Source organism: Gekko japonicus, unplaced genomic scaffold (genome assembly GCF_001447785.1).
Source record: "Gekko japonicus isolate JY-2015 unplaced genomic scaffold, Gekko_japonicus_V1.1 scaffold216, whole genome shotgun sequence".
NCBI classification, from domain to species: domain Eukaryota; kingdom Metazoa; phylum Chordata; class Lepidosauria; order Squamata; family Gekkonidae; genus Gekko; species Gekko japonicus.
In genome coordinates this window covers 820,090-832,781 of record NW_015165240.1, presented here as the reverse complement: position 1 = coordinate 832,781, position 12,692 = coordinate 820,090, and the positions used below count along the sequence as shown (strand labels likewise).

Here is a 12,692-nt window from a genome sequence, read left to right as displayed (position 1 = left end):
ACTGTTAATATTGTCTATGAATGGCAAGCCAATTAATCTTAATTGTACAAGCCTTCAAAGATTAATAAGTTCCTTGTGATTCATGCTGTTTACTATGCAACTAAAATATTAAAAACTTTATTTAGAAAGATCTGATACATTATTTCAAGATAGGCCAGTCCAATTGAGTGGTATGCAATCCTTCTTTCATGTGAATAAACCTTAAATCCTGTAGTCTTTTGACAGAGGAGGAAACCGATGGAGATTCCTTGTTCCTATTTATAGAAACCTGAGATGGATGGCATGAGCAAATCTCATGCTCGGTCTTTATGATGAAGCCACAAACCTGCTGGAGTACTCTTGTGGACCCCTAAGGATCTGATCCCTTTTTGACAAATAGTGGCCGAATGAAGGGAAAATATCTGATGAGTGAACCCTGGCGGCCTCTATTAACTTGTCTTAAGTATTTTCTACATCTGCATAAAAAGTAAAGATGTGTTTGAAATTAGCTCTTCACCTTTGGTTGGTATTGACTATGGCAAGGGCATTAAAAATATCATGGTCTAGCAAATATCACATGCATTAAGAGTTCATGTGAAAATGTCAATGCGGGGCTCTGTTCTTTCCTGCTTCTTGTTGTTGTCCAGAGTATTTCTTTTCAAGGTGAATAATATTTTAACCCATTTCTAGCTCTGCACTCAGCCAAGCCTTTAAAAAAAAATCTTTGCATGTCATCTGTAGTGTATGTCATCTTTGCATGTCATCTTATTTCCTTCATTCTCCACAGCATGTGAGAGTTTCTATAGAAAGAGGTAAGACTATGCTTACAAACTTAGCCCAGTCCCCTTTCTGTCTAACTACACTGTGACAATATATGTTGTGGTACTGCAAGCCAGCACCCAGCACTCTGCAGTGGTGATGTTTCAACTGTAAGGTTGTTGGGGTTTTTTTGTTTGTTTGTTTTTGTAACAGAACATGTCCTTTCTTCTGTGAGCTCTTTCACCACAATTCCAAAAACCAATTTCTGCTTATAACTTTCTGCTTGCCAATCCATGCTTCATCAGTTATTTTACCAAGTATGTGGGAAGGATCCCCAGTCCTTGTACCTAGAGACTGCATGATCTAGTCTGGAATGTGACTATCTTCAATAGACTTCTGTGTGGATATTTAATAGTGTTTGAAGTAGAAGGGTGAGGAGTATTGTTGGAGTCAGGTGTCTGCTGAGGAAAACCCATGTCATTTTCGATGGGTCATGATTTTGAACAAAGCCTGCAAATTCAAGGTAAGCAAGAGTCAAAAACAATGTCACAATCCACTAGGTATCATAAATACAATATCCCAAGAAACTGAGCTAGACTAGACATAATGGCATCCTCGTGTTTTGGTACTTGAAATCATACAGGGGGAGCAACAGTGCCTCATCAGCACTGCAGGCCCTTGCAGCATTTGAAAATCTCCCATTTTAGCTTTTAAAATGGCAGTGATGTCCCGTGGTAGACAGATGCTGTTGTGTCTAGTTTGGCCCTGAAACAAAAGCTAGGGCTGCCAGCTCTACTTACCCAGCCAGCAGGGGGTGGGAGGGAGCCTTCTGGGAGTGGGGACAGTGAGGTGACATCGCTGCACGTGATGTTGTCAGCGCGATGATGTCACACAGAAAGAATGTCATCACACTGGGCACGTCATGTGGCAACACTCTAGCTACAGTGTCGCCATGTGACATGCCTGGCATGATGATGTCATTTCCATGTGACATCATTGTGCCAATGACATTGACGTGGGAGGGGGCTGTTCAGGGACCAGGGTGGGGTTTCCCCTGCTGGCCAGTGGATTGAAGCCCCCAAAATTGGGAATCCCCTGCCCTAACCGGGGATTGGGCAACCCTAATTAAAGCATTGGTAAGAAAGCTACAGAACTATTAATTCATAATAACAAAATGTAATAAGAATACTGTTGGTCACAGGCCTCCTGTTGGCTAAACAGGTTTCAGGAATGGCCATGGGCACATTTCACTAGCTTCAGCTGGTGAGCCAGCAGTAGCCCTTCCTGGGCAGGAAAGATCCTGCCACTGTGATACATGCCTTGGTAGCATTTAGATTAGATTACAGCAATGTGCATTACTTGGGGCTGTGCTTGAAGACAGTCTGGTAGCTGCAGTAGATACAGAATACTGCAGACAGAACACTGACTGCAGTGGGTTGTAGGGACCATATCATTCCAGTCTTGCTTCATTTATATTAGCTCCCAGTTTGCCTCCAGGTTTAATTCAGGGTGTTGGTATTTACCTTTAAAGCCCTATATGGCTTGGAGCCAGCATAATTTAAGGACCACCTATTCACATATGGATCTACTCGACCATTCTGGCCATCTTCAGATGCCCTGCTTCTGAGGCTATTTATTTATTTATTAGATTTATATCCCACCCTCCCCAAATGGGCTCAGGGCAGCTAACAACAGAGGCAAATGCCGTAACAAACAATTAAAACAGCATAAAAACAATCAATAAATAAAGTGCGGTGCTCTTGATGTTAAATGTTATTACACCAAGATGGGTGGCAATGCAAGACTAGAAGGGTGGCAATGCAAGACAGGGCCTTCTTGGTTGTGGTGCCAAAACTTTGGAACTCCCTCCCCAGGGAGATTTGCCTGTGTCCCTCTATTGTTGTCTTCCACTGACAAAGGAAGACTTTTCGTTTTGATTGGCATTTCTTCACTAACTCATTAGCTCTCCTCTTTGTTCATGTGTTATATGTGTTTAGATTTTATGCATATATATATTATGTTTTATTCATTCGTTTAAATATTTTATATATATTTGCTGCCTTGGGGACACTGAATTGGGTAGAAATATTAAAGAAAATAAATAATGTTCTGTCAGTCTCACTTGCAATTTATTACTTTAGATGATGAGACTCGCCCAGTGAGTCAATTTGCAAACCTTCTACCAAAAGTGAACCCCTTGCGTCATGGCTCCTCTGCAGCAATACCAGTGAACCAATTGCATTTAGAAGAAGGGGTTCACTTTTGGTAGAAGGTTTGCAAATAGAAAATTTCTGGAATTAGTATCACTTTTTCTTCTTCCAAGACCATTATCTGTATCACTTAATTGGACCCGGACTGCTATCCCAGAGGACAATTAGTTGTACTACCTAAAGGATCTGTTCTATGTCTGAGATAAATGGATTCTTTCCATTGGGCATTAGGCTTTGGTTTTAATATGGCTGAAGCTACAATTGTACCAAACACAGACAGGTAATAATCAGAGCAAGTAATAATCACATGCAATGGTATTTTTGCTAATGATGGCAGTACATTGGGTTTCACTGTAAAAGGAATGGATCTGAAAGCAGTTTATTTCACTGATACATGTCGAGACAGTGTGTGACTGCAATAAAAAGGGCCAATGCTATGCTGGGGATTATTAGGAAGGGTATTGAAAACAGATCAGCCAATATCATAATGCCCCTATATAAATCAATGGTGCGACCTCATTTGGAATACTGTGTGCAGTTCTGGTCACCACACCTTAAAAAGGATATTATAGCTTTGGAAAAAGTACAGAAAAGGGCAACTCGAATGATAAAAGGGTTGGAACACTTTCCTTTTGAGGAAAGGTTAAAGTGCTTAGGGCACATTAGCTTGGAGAAACGATGACTGAGGGGTGACATGATTGAGGTTTATAAGATTATGCATGGGATAGAGCAGGTAGAGAAAGAGGTACTTTTCTCCCTTTCTCACAATACAAGAACTCGTGGGCACTCCATGAAATTGCGGAGCGGTCGTGTTAGAACAGATAAAAGGAAGTACTTCTTCACCCAAAGAGTGATTAACAAATGGAATTCACTGCCACAGGAAGTGGTGGCGGCTACAAGCATTTACGGCTTCAAAAGGGAATTAGATAAGCAAATGGAGCAGAGGTCCATCAGTGGCTATTAGCCACAAGGTATAGATAGGGACTCTGGGGCAAGTGATGCTCTGTCATCTTGGTGCTTGGGGGGGGGTCAACAGTGGGAGGGCTTCTAGGGTCCTGGCCCCACTGGTGGACCTCCTGATAGCACCTGGTATTTTTGGCCACTGTGTGACAGAGTGTTGGACTGGATGGGCCTTTGGCCTGCTCCAACATTGGCTTCTCTTATGTTCTTATGTAGATTTGTTGTTGAGTCTTAGCAGCATAGTACAGACAAGGTCTGAAATCCATGTTCCCATCTCCCATTCTTTGGGACATGAATAATAGTTAGGTTTCTGTACTCCTCTTCTTGCTATTAGTATTAAATTAAACCATTTATCACATAAGCAAACCCAGTGTTGAAGTGAATCAATGATTGGTTATGCTTAGCTATACGCACTATTTAAATTAGCTTTTAAGATACAATATGATACGCTGTCCCACCTCTTTTTCATAGATAGGACAATCAGACACAGAGCTGATACCTGAGTTGCTTATGGTCCCTTAATGAGATAAACAACAGACTAAATCCTAGCCTCTGATACTTTTGATTCGTTATCCGATCTACCATCCAGTTTTGCCGTATGGTATTCAGTGATAATGATTATCCTGTTGAAAATCTATATTAATCCTTTCATAGTTTTCCCCTCAGGCCTTCCTCATCAGAAATATTAACTGTATTAAGATATTATGCAAATTCTGATCCTACTGTGCCAGTATTGTTACATCATAAATTGTGAAATCTGGAGAATAATCAATTTTCCTTCCAGTGGGGTTTTCACATTAAGATATCAACAAACATAAACATTTTAATATTTCAGTGTGCTGCAACATAGTTTATTCCAAGACAGTTGTTAAGATTGTATCTACTTTTGTAGTATCAAATGTTGGTTTCCATTTTGAAACATTTAGCCCTTTGCTTAATGTTTTCAAAGGTTTGTTATACCTCTTGTCATGATTATATAACAAATTGAATTTCTGTGATTTTCACCTTCCCTAGCTACCCCCATCAAAGCTGCTGCTGATGGTTTATAGAATCTTCCAGAATAACAATGTCATAGAGCATAGGGACTCCTGTCAAAATACTTCCATATGCTTGCACAAGCAGAACTTGAGCTTGCAGAACAAACTCCACACATGCAAGGAGGTCTGATTTTGACCAAGGCATGGTGTTCTGGAGTGTCTGCTGATCTTCAGGAGAAGAAGCATTAGTTTTATACCCCACTTTTTTCTACCCTAAGGACACTTACAATCACCTTCCCTTTCTCTCCCCACAACAGTCACCTTGTGAGGTACGTGGGGCTGAGAGAGAGCTAGGAGAACTGTGACTGGCCCAAGGTCACCCAGCAGACCATGTGGAATCAAAGCCAGATCTTCAGATTAGAGTCCACTGCTCTTAACTACTACACGACACTGGAGCAGTTTTTTGATACAAGCAGGAGATACTGAGAGAACACAAAAGTGGGGGGAGGAGAACTTTTGAGGACTCTATTTTTAGAAGATTGATCCAGCCTGTTGTAAGGGTGGGTGTTGGGATCCTGTCCTTCTGAAAAATGCTTCCTAGTTCCCACAGACCTCAGCTGCTGGCCTGAGAATTAGGAGATTTGAGAACCTTATTTCTCCTGGCTTCCCCTTTATCAATAGTCTGTGGAGGGTAGCCCAGTGAAGTTTCATCTTCAGTGGTACCTCCCTAGCTGCTTTTAAAGGTGGTGTGAGAGCTGTGCACATACTCTGGCCCTTCTTCTCTCACAGGGATTTCCTCTCAATTGGATAGGCTGAACTCTACCTCCCCCACAGCTTAACAGAGTCACCACCAATGCTCCCTCTAAGAGTGTCAAAAGTCCTTGTCTCAACCCCAGGTAAGGACTTTTGGTTACAAAGGGGTTGCAGCAAAGCAAAGTTACAAAATGCTAGTGAGAGACTAAATCTTGGTGGCCTTAGTCTTAGTCTTGGTAGGTGCCACCAATCCTTTCAGTCTATCCCGACAGCCCAGGAGGGAAAGGAGAAGTCTCCCAGCTTCTCAGGGAATTAACAAGAAAAGTCAGCCCTGCAGAGTGGGACTGCAGACTGAGTTTCCAAACACAAAAAAGTTAGCTGGTATGTGGTCAAAGGCCAATTCTCTGGAAAAAAGGCTTTGAGGTCAATGAAAGCAAAAACCATGGAAGAATAAAAAGATAGATATTTATTTAAAGTTCAAAGATATTTTAAAAGAGACAAGACTGTGAAGAAATAAAACAAATAAATCTAAGCATATCCAGCATAGCTAAAACATAGAGTCAAGGTTCCAAGTTACCGTTATGGTTCAGCTCAAGCAGTTAGTTCCAGCAAATCAAGATGTTCAGGGCATAGCCCTTCCAAGCAGCAGTCAAGATGGATGCCAGCACAGAGGGAGCTGTATAACCACTGATGTGCTTCAGTGCCAAGAGCTTACAAAGCCAAGCCATATAGCAAAGGCTAACTAAATTTATAGAGATGATCTCTGATTGACCTCAGGCCTGTTAGGCCAATCAGAAACAAGAGAGATGATGTAACTCTCTGTAGGTTGCTAGGCACGTGATGTTAAGGGATGAACCAAAGAGGGGAGAAATGAAACCGTACTGCAGTGAGGTCCAGCTCTTTCCTACACAGATGCCCCTTAACTTCAGTTGCTTGGAATGTGCTGATTGGAAGGACCAGGGCAAAGTGGTACTCCCTAGCACTTCAGTGCAAACAATTTAGCTAGCAAGGTCACCGTGTTCTAACTGTCTCTAACTGTTTCTGGGGATATTTCTGTACGCCTGAACCAAAGATTTTACTTCTCAGAGCAAAACATGGAACCATTTTTCTTTACCAAGCTGTGGTGTCTTGTGAGCAAAAATTCTACTTTGTGAGCTACTGGCAATAAAGTTGCAAGTGAGCGATTTGGCTACTGCATAAATTAGTTTGCTCTGGAGCCATCCTTCCTGAGCTAAGACAAAAATGTGTGAGCCAGAGACTAAAAAACTGTGAGCTAGCTCACACCAACTCAGCTTAGAGGGAACAATGGCACTGATCAGCTGTGGCAGCAGAGCCTCTTTGGAGAGACAAGATCTCAGGGCCGATGCCCGGGAGCAGCCCTCCACTGAGTCTAGGTGGCTCCCTTTCCCTAGATCTCTCATTTTATCTGTGCCATTCTGCACTGGAATTTATGCTGTCATCAGCTGGGCTCCAGAAATACTATTTCCAATGGTGAGTAGGATTTAATTCTAGAGTCAGCCAATAAAGCTTATTCCACCATCAGAATAATATTTAAAAAAAAAAGCCAGCAGCAACAAGAGACACAGAGTATGTGTATTTCAAAATTTCTCCAGGATGTGTCTGGTCTTGAAGGTGCCTCACTGGTGTCACAGACTGAAGCAGAGCAGTTGCTAGAGATGCACATGCATACATGTGCACACTGCCTCCCTGATGACTACTTCCTTGTAAATCTTTCCTCTGCACAGCAGTTATATTTATCCTCTGTATAGTAGCAAACAAGAAATGCACACCTCACTAGTTTGTAGAAACACTGTTTGGATACCAAGCCCAGGCAAAGTTTGTGGACTTCTGGTCACCATAACATGTGTGTGCATCATAAATTGGGTCTGGTTTTGTACTTTATGCTGCCAACAGCTAGGGGAGGCAAAAAGAAGACTTCTTCTTGTTGTTGTTTTCCAGAAAATTTCTAAGGCTGAAAAAAACGCTAATATTTTACATAAAGTTGTAATAAAGAATTGGAAGATTGTTTAGATGAACTAATGACAGAACATGATTGATGGGAACTGAAGCTTCTTCAGGAAACCATAGCAAAGAAACAAAAAAATGGCATAAAATTCATTTTGATAGGAGTTGACTAATGTTTTTGTCCATTTCCCTCTGAATACACTGTAGACTAAAAATGGAATGGCATTTTTTAGTATAGATCTATTATGTGTGTGTGTGTGCATGTGTAAAGTGCTCTCTAATACGTAGCCTAACAATAATTCTATTCTGCACTACCCTCCCCCCTTAATCATTGGATGAGTTAAATGCGGATATTGAGAGGTTAAGAATTTTACCATAGTAGAACTTGATACTTTCCTGCAGAATCCCAGGTGACTATATAAATTGGATCCTTGAACATCAGAAGGCCTCTCCCACGCCTTTCAGTGGATTTGCTTAATGGGAAGGAAGTAGCTGGATGCTTCATTCACCTCTGGGTTGCTCATGCAAGTCTTTTGCCTTCAACATTAAGGGTGACTCATATCTCTATTAAAATTTTAAAGTGCAACAGCTCACTGGAGGGCCATAGAAAATTAATTTGAAATATACTTTGCCTCGTTCTTCCTCAGCCACAAACTCGGTTATTAAGTAAAGCGCTCTCCTCATTCAAATCACCCAGTGGTTTTTTTAAAGTGCTCACACTGAGAGTCAAATTAGTATTTGTTAATTAAGATTTATGGTTCTAAGCTAAAGTTGTTTATAGTCTGAAACTCTGCCTGCTAATCTTCATGGATTTCAGAACATGTCCTTGTGAATAAGAGACATTAAGCAAAAACTTAATGAAATGTTCCACGAGATATCTGAGTATGTTATCGGAGCACTCTAGCAGCTCTTCAGTTTGGTTCCACATTTTTGTTTTTTAAATGGTTACTTGGGTTGATTTTTGGCTTCATTTTTTATTGCACATAAGAATGTAAGAAAAGCCTGCTGGAAGACACCAGTAGTCCATCTAGGCCAGCATCCTGTTTCATGCAGTGGCCAACCAGTTGGCCTAGAGGGAAATCAGGGCATAGATGCTGAGGATCTTCTGTGCTGCTGCCTCCCATCACTGGTGTTCAGAGGTTTGCTGCCCCGGAATGTGAAGGCTCCCTCCGGTTTCTGTGGCAAGTAGCAATTGATAGTTCTCTCCTCCATGAATCTGTCTGCTCCCTTTTAGAGTTATGTTTGTGGTCATCACTACATCCACTGGCGATGAATTGCACAATTTAATTAATCATTGAGTAAAGAAGTATTTCCTTTTGCCTATCCTGAACCTATTTCCCAAAAATTTCAAAGCCAGTTTGGTGTAGTGGTTTTAAGTGCACGGACTCTAATCTGGGAGAACTGGGTTTGATTCCCCACTCTTCCACTTGCAGCTGCTGGATGACCTTGGGCAAGCCATAGTTCTGTCAGAGCTGTTCTCTCAAGGACAGTTCTGGAAAGAGCTTTCTCATCCCCGCCTACCTCACAGGGTGTCTGTTGTGGGGAGGGGAAGGGAAAGGAGTTTGTAAGCTGCTCTGAGATTCTGTGTGAAGGGTGGGGTATAAATTCCCCCTCCTCCTCCTCCTCTTCTTCATTGGATGCCCCTCAATGTTCCCTCTAGGGCGACCAGATCCCCCAGGGTGTGGGGGGTTGCCTGTCTTAGGGGCTCCTAACCTGCTGGCCCAGATCCGGCTGGTGGGGAGAACCCTGCCCCCAGCGTGCTTGGATCGGACCGATGTGCCCGGTGCAATGCCATCACCTGAAGGTGATGGTATCGCACTGGGCACATTGCCAGGGGATACTCTAGCATTCAGACTGAAAACTCTATGGTATCATGCTGAATGCTAGAGCATCCCCGATGATGTGACGTCATCATGGCCTGTGTGTGAAAAGGATAAGAGTTTCTCCCCCCGCTGCACACATCTAAGGGACCTGGCAACCCTAGTTCCCTCTAAGCTCCATAGTGCTGTGAGCAGAAATTCTACCTCATGAGCGAAAAAAGCTAGTAGCATTAAAGTTGTGAATGAGTCTACATTTTACTATCACATAAATCAGTTTTTAGATTACTTCCATAACCTTGTAAAAATCTCAGAATAAATTCTTTAAAATTATATTCAAACTATATTTTAGAGCAATTTAAGCATTATAAAAGAAAACAGACCCAGATCAATTTTCACCTGCCTTTTCCCACTATATTGGTAGACGTGTCCTCCAGAGAAGAGGTCTACCCACCTCCACATGTTGTTGTGAGTTTGTATTAATTTTATTCCAGCATGCATGGCTGAATTAATCCCTGTTTCCCATACACAGAAAGTTACTGCTGGCTGCTGTGGGACTAAAAACTCTGAACAAAATGCCTTATATTTTTATGATCCTATTAATAATGTTCTTTTATCTTTCATATGGGGAAATAGTAAACAATGAATAGATAAACACATGAAAATTACCTTGTGCTGAGACAGACAACTGGTCAAACAGAGTCAGTATTGTCTAGTGTGACTGGCAGCAGCACTCCAGAGTCTGAAGTAAAGATCTTTTACATCAATTACTACCTGATCCTTTCAACTGAAGATGTCAGGGATTCAACAGGATCTTTTGTCTGCAAAACAGATATTCTATCACTGAGGTGTGGCACTGTTTGGGGGGCCTAGACGCATTACTTGCCAGCCCATGCTGCCACAGGCTAAACCAGTCATTGTGTGCACAGTGACTCAGCTCAGATTTGCTTTGGATGCCAGTCAAAAAGTTGCTGTTGCAAATGCGTATCAAAACCATTTTCTGCTGAGTTCAGCAATGTGTCAGGCAGTTCCACAACCAGTTAACACTGTAGCTAGAAAACAGCATGAGCTAGGGGGGGGGGGTTACTATTTGCCCACACATAGTGGGTAAAACCCTCCTAGTGCTCCTCATCCTGTGCCAGTACTCAATTGAATCAGGAAGGGAAAATATGGGGGGAAATAACTTTGAGATACATGGCAAAGTCCGTTCTGGTTGGAACCGGAAAGTGACAATCCAGCAATCCTTTGGGAATTTTTCCTGGTGTCTGTTTTTTTATCAGAGAGATCAGGGGAAATCCTAGAGTATTGTGGCAATGTCACTTTCAGGTTCCTCCCTGGAAGTGATATAACCATGTTGCAGTTTTGGCAATCACTGCCACCCACAGTTGCTCCCATTGGCAACCCTAATATCGTCTGAGTAAGAATCAATGGTGCCATACACTCAGAGAGTCACCATGTCTTCTTTAAGAGCCTTGTTAGGCTTTTGTTGTTCAGTCGCACAGTCGAGTCCGACTCTTCGCGACCCCATGGACCAGCTCCCGTCAGGCCCTCCTGTCTTCCGCCGTCCTCTGAAGTTGGCTCAATTTCATGTTCGTTGCATCGATGACACTGTCTAACCATCTCATCCTTTGCTGTCCCCGTCTTCAATTCCATTGCCATGATCCAAAGAGCTATTAGGCATGTTCAAGGGTTCATATATAGCCAGTGATCTTTCTAAACTTCCCCCATGACCAGCAGGAGAGCCAGTAAACTCCCTCATGACCACTGAGAGCCAGTGTGGCGTAGTGGTTAAGAGTGGCAGACTCTAATCTGTAGAACCGGGTTTGATTCCCCACTCTTCCACATAAAGGTAGCTGGGTGACCTTGGGTCAGTCACAGTTCTCTCAGAACTCTCAGCCCCACCTACCCCACAGGGTACCTGTTGTGGGGAGAGGAAGGCAAGACAATTGTAAGCCACTCTGAGATTCTTTTGAGTAGTGAAGAGCACTACCAACTCTTCTTCAGGTCCTTGTACCTTATTGCATGTCTTAAGTCTCCTTAGTTTGAAGAGGACTTCTGAATGTGGTTTGGTGATAGCTATGGGAACAATTCAGAGAGCCAAACTAGATGTGACAGCATCCCCAAGTCCACTACAGGAATGTCTTTGCCATGTTAGGGATGAAATTCCCTCTTTTTACAAACTTCTCAGGGACCTGATCCTGATCAATACTGTAACACAGGGGAGGAGAGGCTTCTGTTTCTCCACCACCGTTTTCAAGAGACCAAACTCCCAGTATTTGGACTCTTGAAAACAGAGCATGGGCAGGAGGAAACAGGTGCCTCCTGTCCCACAATTCCAATCAGGATCATGCTCATGCAGTGTTTATAGAGGGAATTTTATCCCTAAAATGGTGGAGGCAACCCCATATTGGACTTGGAGATGTTGTTAGGTCTAATTTGACTCAAAGTCTGAATCATCTTAAGTATACAATGCTAGTTATAGATCTCTTTAGATTTTGGCCCATACACATTGTAACACACACCCACAAACTGTTTTAGATTTCCTTTTTATTAAGTTGATGAAAATTGCTCTGTAATTTTTTGGTTCAGTGGTAACTCATCCCATTTATGCATAGCCTGGCTTCTCTCAGCAACATTTATTTGAGCCCCATTGGGGGAAAAACAAATGAGGAAGAGCTTCAAGAGATCCAGTAGTGAAGAAAGCATTCAAGAGAATAACTATCTCAATAAGTCTCATAAATAATACAACTGTTTCTCCTGCTCTCTTTTCATGTATATAACATTTAAGTACTGCATTGCGCCAACAATTTATACATGGTTTGGCTGACATGGATGGGACTCTCAACAAAGCTCTTGAACCTGTGTGCAGATGTTGTGGATGGCATTTTTAAGAATTTCTGTTCATAAACAGATGAAACAGATATGATCAATACAAACAGCTTCTCAATACAAACAGCAGACAGTACTGTAAGGCACAATCCAGTAGTTTTTTTAATAAATCTAGAGGGATGAGAATAGTTGGATATGCAGCAAACCTTGAATATGAATAGAGATATGGTGATTTTTCAGGGAGTAAATGAGGGAGGGGGATCAATCAGATGAACAGAAATAAATCTCTTTAACTAATGGACTCTACTGGTTAAAAAATAACCCTCACATAAAGATCACCTGGGAAAAGTTGTCAAGGTCTTTGAGAGACTTTGGGTTATCCATTTAAAAAGAACTCTTTGTATAAATGAGGCTGAATATGAATGCATTTGATGTTCACAATG

At 42.0% G+C, this 12,692-nt stretch overlaps 1 protein-coding gene across 1 annotated transcript in view; it reads left to right on the top strand.

Annotated features, from left to right (window-relative positions):
* NEGR1 (neuronal growth regulator 1) overlaps positions 1–12,692 on the top strand; it is a 914,174-nt gene that overhangs the window by 330,479 nt on the left and 571,003 nt on the right. The window lies entirely within an intron of this gene.